The sequence below is a fragment of the Protopterus annectens genome, chromosome 2.part1 (assembly GCF_019279795.1).
Source record: "Protopterus annectens isolate FY-2018-M chromosome 2.part1, PAN1.0, whole genome shotgun sequence".
NCBI classification, from domain to species: domain Eukaryota; kingdom Metazoa; phylum Chordata; order Ceratodontiformes; family Protopteridae; genus Protopterus; species Protopterus annectens.
In genome coordinates this window covers 390015067-390025876 of record NC_056729.1, presented here as the reverse complement: position 1 = coordinate 390025876, position 10810 = coordinate 390015067, and positions in this window count along the sequence as shown.

Here is a 10810-nt window from a genome sequence, read left to right as displayed (position 1 = left end):
AATTGTTTAATCTATTGTTTCTAGTGCAGTTTTGCAGATATGCAAAAGATCAGTCAGGGCTGGATATGAGGACACCTTATAAGTCAAGGATAAAACTGCCTCTCAGCAGATTACAGGATACTGACTACAGAGACAGGGCCTTTAGGAGATCCGTGTAGGACAAGGTATTCATGCCTTGGATTTTCCTGGTTAGGAGCTACTGAGAGTGTTCCAACTTCTGCAAGTGTCTGGTTAGGTACATGCCAAAGGGGGCTTTGTACTCAATGGCTGGTCTGACAGGGATGAGTAGAGTGCACTATAACTTTCTTAGACCAAGATGCTATAACCTTACCTATAGGTTAGGCAACAGAGAAATATTTTTTTACTATCTTTACAACATCATGGTTGAAGGCCAGATTACTGTCCACATATAGGTGAAGTTACAGCTGAATTTATCAGCCAAAAGATTTAGTAAGCCTTCCAGATCAGTGAGGGTGGTGCCATTGACCACCAGTTCAGCACACTACTGAGTATTACCTTCACGATTCCTGACATAGCTGAAGAAGGCTTTGTGATTGGTGTTAGCCTGAGAGACTATCCTAACCTCATAGTTAGACTCAGACATCTTAGTTTCTTGTTTAGTTGAATCAAAGAGCTCTTTCTGACTTTGGCCATGATTTTTTATAGACCCTGTTGAGGTGAGAATTCCATCAGTGAGGTTTGTTTTTGGTGTTTGTTTTGGGCTTGCTTCTGGCAGATACTGCAGCCTCTATGCAGCCATTTACATGTTTGTACAGGGTCTCTGTGAATAATGTGGCACAGGTAACTGTGTTCTCGGGGTTAGGGAGAATTCCTGAATTTTGACACTGTCACTTAATAGGATGTAGTTTGGCTTAGAATAGTTCCTAACTGTTGCAAGCTCAGTTGTGTTTTCTGAGTTTATTTTTATTTTGAAGAAGACAACTTTGTGATCTTACCTCAATAGTGAGGAACATGACACTGGGGGGTGTTTGGGGTGTGGGGTGCAACACTTTCTCATGTTGGACAGTACCAGATCTGGTACATTTGATCCTCTGGTTGGAGCGCACACCATCTGGTCCAGGGTGTTCATGTTAAGTCCTGGAAGTGTTGTGCCTGTCAGTTTGAGGCAGTGACATTTCCCAGTCTATAAAAGCATAGTTAAAGTCACCGATGAATAGGGTATTTGGGTGGCTGGTGAGTGCCTCTAATAGGTTTAGGGAAGAGTGCTTGTAGGGTGTGGATTTTTTTGTTTAGGCTCCTAGTATTGATAATTAACACCTTAAGGTTGCTTTAAGTCTTTATTACTATGTTGGCAGTTTTGTCATTTGGCATTGCCTAAAAAGGTTATGGGGGGTTGGGTAAAGTTTTAGCAAATATTCAAAAGCCCAGGGCGGAACAGGTGCAGACCGTCCTTGGCAAAACAACATGGTCTGTTAACTATGTCCTCCCATACTGACAGATAATTTGATCCCCCTGGAAACTAAGAAACAGCCAATTATTAAAATCAATAATTTTATGTACATACTGTGGCATCATCCTTGGTGAAAGAAGAATGCTGCTCAAAGAAAGGCTCATAGTTACCTGACGCACAGAGAGATCCATAATGTCTCTTTCCATACAGTCCAGTGAAGTATGTCTTGGGTCATTTACACCCACACAGACAATGATGGAATCATACTTATACCTGTGGTGCATTGGCTTCAATGGTGCATGATATTGCGGACCTTGGCTCCAGACAGGCAACTAGTAAAGGTGTTGCAGTTAAGACAGCTTTGGAGGTCTTTAAGGTTTTGGAAGGTTTCTTTAAGTGACTCAGCACAAAACTATTTGTGTGTGTGATGAGAGGTATGTATGAGTATTTACTGTGTGTTTTACTCACAACATTGTTTGTAAGAGAGATTTTTGCCTCCAAGGAAGTTGTGTGTTTACATCTCTCGCATACTGTTAGTTTCTTTAAAGATTAACTGGTTGTCTGAGAACTGAGTTAACTGCTACATTGTCTCAGGATGACCATGTCTGAAATGCTGGCTAGAGACATTTGGAAATTGCAAATCTATATTGTCCAGTCCTGCATTAGGGTAGACTATTACGGTTTAAGGATTGGGTTTTAACCAGGGTCTCCTAGAGTGGTAGGTGGGAAAGGTTGATGAATACCTTACACAACAGCCAATAGCAATGAAAGAGGGGAGGAAGAGACTTGGAAGTCAAACTACCACAAAGGATGAAAGGGGGAGAGAGACTGCCTTTTAAACCACAATGGGAAAAGAGTGGGAGTGTTGGGAAAAAATTCAAGCTGCAAGAAGCAGTTCTTAATTTTCTGGTGTGGAGATAATCAGAAGCTAGATCTTTTTTGTTTAACTATATAAGAAAGACAGTGCTCCCACATTAATCAACCTTAATGGCCACACTAAATTTCTGGAATAGTGAAATATGAAGTTCTCCTTATTTAGGAAAAGGAAGTAGAAATGAGAAAAGGAAGGATGGGTGCTATCTTCAATAGCTAAGGAAACAAAATGCAATCAAGATACAGTGGATATAAAACATTTACACACCCCTGTTAAAATGCCACGATTTTGTGATATAAAAAAATGACACCACAATAAATAATTTCAAAACTTTTGCCACCTTTAATGTGCCCTATAGCCTGTACAATTCAATTAAAAAAATCTGTTAGGGGAAAATATAAAAAATAAAAAATGTATACTAAGCTGTTTGCGTAAGTGTGCACACCCTTAAACTAATATTTTGTTGAAGCACCTTTTGAATTAATTACAGCATTCAGACTTCTTGGGTTGGAGTCTATCAGCATGGCACATCTTGACTTAGCAATATTTGCCCACTCTTCCTTGCAAAAGCACTCCAAATCTGTCAGATTGCGAGGGCATCTCTTGTGCACAGCTCTCTTCAGCCCCCCCCCCCCCCAGATTTTCTATTGGATTTAGGTCTGGGCTCTTCTGGTGACGCCATTCTTTTGTTGGTTTGGATGTTTGCTTGGGGTCATTGTCATGTTGAAAGATGAAATTCCTCTTCATCTTCAGCTTTCTAGCAGATGCCTGAAGGTTTTGGTCCAAATGTAACAGATATTTGGAACTGTTCATAATTCCCTCCACCCTGACTAAAGCCCCAGTTCCAGCTGAAGAAAAGCAACCCCAAAGCATAATACTGCCACCACCATGCTTCACCATGGGGATAGTGTTCTTTTGGTGATGCAAAGTGTTTTTGTGCCAAACATACCTTTTGGAATTGAGGTCAACCTTGGTCTGATCAGACCATAACACATTTTTTCACATGCTTTGGGGGGACTTCATGTATTGTTTTGCAACTTTTAGCCGGCTTGGATGGTTTTCTGTGTAAAAAAGGCTACTGTCTTGCAACCCTACCCCATTGCCCAGACATAAGGAGAAGGGAGATTGTTGTCACATGTAGTACACAACCAGTACTTGCCAGAAATTCCTGCAGCTCCTTCAGTGTTGCTGTAGGTTTCTTGGCAGTCTCCCTGACCAGTTTTTGTCTTGTCTTTTCATCAATTTTGGAGGGACATCCAGTTCTTGGCAACGTCACTGTTGTCCCATATTTTCTACACTTTTTGATGACTGTCTTCACTGTGTTCCATGGTACATCAAATGCTGTGGAAAATTTGTTGTACCCTTCTCTTGATACCTTTCAACAATGAGATCCCGTTGAAGTTTTGTAATCTCTCTGTGAACCATGGCTTTTGCTGTAGCAGGCAACTGAGTACATGTCAGGAAAATCCTACTAGGACAGCTGAACTTTATTTTGGGGTTAATCAGAGTCTCTTTAATTGATGTACCAATCCCATCTCCTCTGCAGTGTACAGAGAGAGCACTTGGGAAGGGCATTCCCCGAAAGTATCTTAATCTGCTCTGTTTCTTCCATCTCAAAAAAAAAAAATGTTTTTGCACTTTATCTGCCATACCGTATTTGTGTTTCTTCCTACTTTATTACCTTATTTTGCTTTTGCCTCCTTTAAAAGTACTCAATTAAATTTATTCTGCTGCCTTTATTACTGCTTGTTAGTGGCCTGATTAAATTGTAACTAAATTTAAATTGGAACCTGTGCACTGAGAGAGAGCCTTACAAGTCTATCTGCAAATATATAGAGCTGAGTATATTTTTCTGTATTATAGAGCTAAATTGTTGCTTAGATATCTGTTGTCTTACTGTTCTGCAAATATACAGAGATCAGTATATATTTTTCTGGTTTTATAATTTGCACTGTGATTCCTCACATCTCTGTTGAAACTGTCTTCTCCACCCCCCCTCCCTGTTCTTGGTTGTAGTTTAAATTTGGTGGCTTTTGCAGTGCCCGCCCCACTGTAGATTTGATCTAGGACACTCCCCCAGTCCCATCTCTTTATCGCATTCTACCTAATAAACCCTTTCTGCACTTGCTTTTAGTCCTTTTTAATTTAATTAAATTTTTTCAAATTGTGTGTGGATTAATATTGCTACATACTCAAGTGTGCCAGCTTGCACTGCATGTGAATTGTTTTTACTACTGTTTTTGCTACTTTTCTCAAAAAAAAAAATTGTAAGCCGGTTTCCTACCTTTCCTGTAATTAGTGTTCCAGATACAGATTTGCTGTATCCAGAATTGTTTGTAAGCTTCTGAGCCCCCCCCCCCAAGCCTTTCTGTGTTGGAGGGAAGCCTTCTAGCTTATCAGTGGGAGTGGTAAGCATTAGGTAACCTGTCTACCACATAAGGAGTGGTTCTGGCCCAGAATTTGTAGTTATTGGCCGTTTGGGCGGTCTTCCATCTCCCTCAACTTTCTGATTTCAAGGCCAGCATTTGCACTTGTTTCTGTCCTGTAACTCCTGGGCCCATCTCATTTGCTCACTCAAAAAAAAAAAAAATTTTATCTGCTTTTACTGTATTTGTGTTTCTTCCTACTTTATTTTGCTTTTGTCATCTTAATAGTACTCAATTGTATTTATTACTGCTTGGTGTAACTCATTCTAAGCCTTTTAGTTTAAGCACTTGGGCTTCAAACCAGTTGTTTTACATTAAGAAGGTTTGTGGTCTGCACTGTAGTGGCAGAACAGGTAGCTTACATCCTTCTAAGTTGGGAACTGCTGATTGGGGGCTCAGTGTCTGTTACTTATTAGTTCTGGTTTAAGCACTTGGGCTTCAGGCCAGTTATTTTACATTAAGAAGGTTCGTGGTCTGCACTCTTGTGGGAGGAGAGGCTGGACTCTGCCCTTCTGAGCTGGGAATTTCTGGTTAAAGGCTTACAGTGCCTGCATATTTGAACTGTTTCTTACTGAAATTGGTACACCTTGTTTGCTGTAGCACAGACTAGATCCAGGCCTGCTGAATCTAGCTTTGTTTGTATGCTTGTTGTTTGTTTGCTTATTTCCCTGAAACGCTAATTCCACCTAAAACACGGCTTTTCTGTGCTTCTGTGGATCCCTAGTGATATCTGCATTGCTTACTGTACTTATTTCCTTGTTTCACTTGAAAGAAAGTTACTGTTTGTTGTTTTTGCATTTAAGTTACCTGTAACACATTGCATTTAAGTTACCTGGCACTTGCTCACTAAAGCAATTATACAAGTCAGCACTAAAAAATTAAAAGCACTACACCCTCACAAACTCCCCTTGAGTACCTTGTTCCCCATTGGCCCTTTTTTTCAATTATAAAGGAATTCCCAATACTAATCTAGCATGTCCAAAGGTCAGTTGTCAATCTCCTCTCCGGTCCAGCTGGTGAATCTGGGAATCTTGAGGCAATGTTACAACTGCCTCATGTACACAGACAACCCTCTCCTCCTCCCAACAAATTCCAACACATGTGAGAGATGCAACCACATAACCAAACTGGAGGCTAAACTCTCTCAACTCAGTACTGGCGTAACCAGTCAGAAGAAGGAAACCACACTCACTACAATTCCAGTCTCACATAGACCTACCACGACAGCAAACCAAACACATAAACACATAAAAACATACTCAGAGGCTCTAAATAAAAATCTGCCTAAGCAGCAGAGACCTCCAAAGCAGACACCCAAGCAACTGCTACCCCAACACAAAACACGTGCAACATATAGCTTACAAAGCCAGTGTGCCGAACAGTCACAGTCCTTAAGGCTAAACAACACTATCGTCAGGCACACTGACGTCCCGCTCACCAGGCTGAACAAGGAGAAGGTCACGGTGAGCTGCCTGTCGGGCGCTAGGATCCGCCACATAACACAAGCACTCAGGTCACTCCAAGGCAAGTACAAATATGACTCGGTCATTGCCCATGCTGGTGTGAATGACCTGAGACGTACTTCCCTGAACTACATGAAAAGAGACATAGAGGAGCTCTCTGAGCATGTAGCCCAGGCCGCTATGACCCTGACCTTGAGTAGCATCTTACCCTCACCAAGAATGATGCAACAATATGAAGACAAGATGATCAATTTTAACAACTGGCTTAAGTATTGGTGTCATTCAAAGGGGATCCAATGCCAGTCAGCCTGGGATGGCATGCTCGACAAGCCACGATGCTTCGCTAGGGATGGCTTGCACCTGTCACCCCTGGGCTTTCGAATATTGGCAAAGGCTCTTGCTTCCCCCATAGTGCCTTTTTTAGGCAAGGCTCAAAAGACAAACCCACCTCCATAGGTATCACAAGGGATAAGAAACTAAGAGTAATGCTACTCAACGCCAGAAGTCTAAACCTCAAGATGCACGCCCTCGAAACTCTCCTTAGCATGGAAAACATTGATATCTGTGCAGTAACAGAAACTTGGTTCAAGGCTCCCGAGGGCACCCCAGCACTACCAGGTTATAACTCATACCATGCTTTTCAGCCCCAAAACTTGGACCGAACCACAAAAGGAGGGGGAGTATCAATATTCTTCAAAGATACCCACACCTCCAGGTTGGTGGCACAGCACGAAGCATCAGAGACTATCCGTGTGCAACTAACAGTGGGTAAAACTGCCTTCCAGTTTATAGCCTGCTACAGACCACCCTCCCAAACCCAGGAACCCCACTCAGCCTTCCTGAGAACACTGGAAAATATGAAGGTCTCTCCAAACACCATTATATTGGGCGACTTCAACTACCCAAACATAGACTGGGAGCATTACTCTAGCTCCAACACCCTAGCCCAAAGGTTCCTAGAATTTATAAACTCAAATGCTATGGAACAACTTGTTACCACTCCCACAAGAGGGTAAAACATACTGGACCTGATCATCACCAACATGGGGACTCTATGCTCCAGACTGGAAGTGTATCCCTCACTGGTAAGATGAGACTATAAACTAATCTCACTGGATATTCACATCCCGACCCCACCCCCTGCCCAGAAAACCACAGTGAAAAACTTCTTTAAAGAAAATTTCACACTCCTCAAAACCGAGGTGGAATCCTTCAAAGCCCTAGAGCCTGTGGAAAATACGGCCCAGACCACAGAATCCTTTATAAACGCATTCTATGAACACCTTCAGGAATGCATGGATCATGCAATCCCAAATAAAACCAAAACCCAATCCTCCAAAGGCAGACGTCCTGTCTGGTGGACCCCAGCCATAAACAAACTATACAACAGAAGGAGGAAGCTACTACATGATAGAGCAAAATCCCAAACAGGGAAGGCATCTCTGATCAGTATTAGCAAAAAACTACGGACACTCATAAAATAGTCTAAGGCCAGCTTTGAGAGAAAAATTGCACAGGACACCAAGGATAATCACAAGGCTTTCTTTAGTTATGTTAGGAACCTGGGTGGGAATTCCCAGATATGCTCAGAATTAGTCCAAAATGACAAAAAATACATCGAACCCACAGACATTGCCAACATCCTAGCTGACAGGTTCAGCAAACTCCCCACCAAACGGGCAAATATCTATCCCAGCAGAGTGCTGCCCCCTGACATCTCAGATGCTCAGGTAAGAGCCGCCCTCTCCAAAGCAAAAAAAACACAGCATCAATGGGACCAGACGGTGTCCCGGGCTGCGTCCTACATGAACTCCAAGAAGAGCTAAACCCAAACATAAAACTACTGTTCAATCTCAGCCTTACTACAGGATGTGTAACCAAAGAGTGGCGTAAAGCAACAGTGGTCCCTCTCCACAAAGGTGGTACCTCAACGGATCCTGGAAACTATCGCCCCATAAGCCTGACTAGCTTGGTCTGCAAAGCTATGGAAAGGATCATCATGAACCTCATAAATAAAGATATTGGGGAACTACAGACACTGGATCCTACCCAGTTCGGCTTTGTTAAGGGCAGATCCTGCCTCTTAAATCTGGTTGATTTCTTTGAAACAGTCACCAAGGCCATTGACGAGGGGAAGGTGGTCCACACAGCCTACCTGGACCTCACAAAAGCCTTCGATACAATACCCCACTTGGGCATTATAGATAAGCTCACCAGCTTAAATATAAACCCCTATGTCACTAGATGGGTTGCAAACTGGCTCAAGGACAGAACCCACATGGTTAGAATTGCTGGAGCCATGTCAGACTCCAAACCAGTTACAACTGGCGTCCCACAAGGCTCAGTCCTGGGGCCTCTCTTGTTCGGTATATATTTCTTGGAGGTACAGGCCAACACGGAAGGACTGTGGCTGACCAAGTTCGCAGATGACTGCAAACTGGGCGCCATAATCGACTCTCCAGCTGACACAAGTATCCTCCAAAAGGGCCTCATAGAAACAGACAACTGGTGCCAGAGCCATGGCCTCAAGCTAAACGCCAAAAAGTGTATAGTCATCCCCTCTGGCAAAAACAAAGTGCCCACAAATTACCACATAGGTGGTAATCCATTAAGTACAGAAGAAGTAATTAGGGACCTGGTGACCCAAGTTGATAGCAATCTCTCATTTGACAACCACGTGGCCAAAGTGGTTAGAAAAACATTTTATATAGCCCACCTAATCATGAAGGGATTCACATCTAGATCAGGGTAGGTCATCCTGCCTCTTTACTCATCCCTCATCAGGCCCATAATTGAGTACAATGCCCCTTTTGGGATGTACCTTACCAGACTCCTGCCCAAAAGAACCTCACCAAGAGGATCAAAGGGCTCAAACAGATGCCATATGCTGCACGGTTAAAGAAACTCCAGCTCTACTCAGTGGCATACCGCCTGCTCAGAGGCGATCTGTGCCGGACGTATAAAGCCATGTCCAACCCGGAATTAATGGACATGCTGCACCTCAGAAAATCCAAATCCCATCGAGCTACGCGCTCGAGAGACTTGAACCTCAGCACTGAAATAAACAGGACATGCTGGAGGGACAGATTCATAACCCAGAGGCTCCCTTCACTCTGGAATAAAATCCCAGTCCAGGTTAGGCAGAGTCCCTCATTGACTCTCTTCAAGAGGAATCTTGATGAGTGGATGGGAGATCGTAGGTTTACCCCGGGTATCACTTCTGTGTCACTGTTAGACAGATGTACAGTATACTAACCTCGAAAAAGGGCATAGCAAAATAAATTTAAAATGGGTGGCGAAAGCCAAACACACTCTGGCTAGGCTTATAAATGCCCTAGGGCCGATAGCCTAGTATGAACCTATGAACCTATGTCAGGTGTGTAACCAAGAAAACTGAATGCTGTAATTCAATCAAAAGATGCTTCAACAAAGTATTAGTTTAAGGGTGTGCACACTTATGCAACCCAGCTTATTGTACGTGTTTTATTTTTTATATCCCCCCCCCCCCAAACAGATGTTTGTTTTTCAATTGAACTGTACAGGTTATAGGTCACATTAAAGGTAGGAAAAGTTTTGAAATTATTTATTGTGGTCTCATTTTTTTATATCACAAAAACCTGGCATTTTAACAGGGTGTGTAAACTTTTTATATCCACTGTATTATGGAGATGGTACAGAATTTTGTAAAGAAAATACATGACAGAGAGGGAATGGATGGGCAAGAAGAATGGAAAGTGAAAAAATATCTGAAAATGTAAATATTTTTTTAGAAAATTATATAACAGAAGGACTACAGAAAAGTGATAAAAGAAGGTTAAGAATGAACCAGTGCCACAACTGGATGCTATAAGCTAACAGTACTATATTGAAATGAATAAAGATTAAAGAGAATTTTTTTTTAATATTAAATCAATGGATGAAAGAAGGTATAAATGTAAAATGGCACATGGTAGAGTGATAGAATTTATATGGAAAAAAAGAATGAAGGAAAAAATATAACAAATTGGATGCCTATAACACTAGGGAATACAGACTATAAAATATTTATGATACCACTGCATAATATTGGAAAACTACTGGGTAAGGAATTAAGAGAAAAAATTATGGCCTAAAAAGAAGAGAGATGAAAGAAATGTTAATTATTGCAAAATAAGTACTAGAGATGATGCTGAAAGAAAAGAAAGCAAGACTCATAGCATGTGACTTACCCTAAAGCTTTTGATAAAAGTGAGCCATGAAATAATGTAGCAGATTTTAGAGGCATATGGTATAGGACAAAAATATTTATGTAATAAAGAAATGTTAAGAAAATTCATGGGTACAAGTTTTGAAAAATGGATGGATGGAAAAAATAAGTCTTAAGAGAGGAGTCCCAATGAGTATCTGTTTATTTGTACAAGTAATTAATGCAGTAGTGCATACATGCATGTATAAAATGAGGGAAGCAAGATGGAAGGAAATATTATATTACCAATATGCATGACATATGCAGATGATTTAGTTCTAATAACAAAAATAAGGAATTAATAAGCAGACTGCAATAAGGATCAAAAGTTGTTAAAAAGCTGGTCTGCAATTAATCAAAATGAAGTGTAACGGATTTGGTGAGATAAAAATGAAACGGAATATATTTCAC